General features: G+C 63.2%; 1 non-coding gene across 1 annotated transcript; it reads right to left on the bottom strand.

Annotated features, from left to right (window-relative positions):
- Positions 1-370: 370 nt before the first annotated feature.
- On the bottom strand, positions 371-442 carry TRNAC-GCA (transfer RNA cysteine (anticodon GCA)). Its single transcript has one exon. It is a non-coding gene; the product is annotated as a tRNA-Cys (tRNA).
- Between the last annotated feature and the right edge of the window lie 283 nt (positions 443-725).

Raw genomic sequence — 725 nt, 5'->3', positions numbered from 1 at the left:
GATGCTGATCGATGGGGATCCAGGAGCCCACGAAATGTGCATTCCCAGTTGCAATGGAGACCCCTGAGACCTGGGACCCACTGCCTAGGAGCTCAGAGGAGGCACGCTCCACCCCCGACATGGGCCAGGTGTGCTTCGGCCATACGCCCACTTCCAGGAGAGGTCTGCGGGGCTCCCTACTGCCGCCAGGTGAAATCCATCCAGGAGCAAATCCACCCTAAGAGACAACCCAAGCTTTTTATCAGCTGTGAAGTGAAGTCGCTCAGTCGTGTCCGACTGAGTGACCCATGAACCTACCAGGTTCCTCCGTCCATGCAATTTTCTAGGCAAGGGTACTGGACTGAGTTGCCATTTCCTTCTCCAGGGGATCTTCCCAACCCAGGGATCGAACCTGGGTCTCCCGCACTGCAGGCAGACGCTTTACCATCTGAGCCACCAGGGAAGCCCCACACTAGGTACCCGGAAAGGGGGAGGCGGGCGAGGTGCAAGGCATGCCCTGTGGGACACCGCCCCGATTTCGACCACCACCCCAAATCCCCACCCGCGGGCCTCGACCCTGCCGGGCCCGTGACACATGGGGGCCCCCAGTGCGCCAGTCGACCGCCGCCCGGAGGTCCCCGTCGACGCCAAACGACCACCCCCACATCCCCCCCGAAATGGGCAGAGCCCTCCCCCACCACCTCGTACACAGGTACGGCCGCCCCCCGGGAACCTGTCCTCTCCCC

This window comes from Muntiacus reevesi, unplaced genomic scaffold, assembly GCF_963930625.1.
Source record: "Muntiacus reevesi unplaced genomic scaffold, mMunRee1.1 SCAFFOLD_33, whole genome shotgun sequence".
In the NCBI taxonomy this organism is placed as follows: domain Eukaryota; kingdom Metazoa; phylum Chordata; class Mammalia; order Artiodactyla; family Cervidae; genus Muntiacus; species Muntiacus reevesi.
Note: the sequence above shows the minus strand (reverse complement) of the source record. Positions and strands in the feature narration are given on the sequence as shown.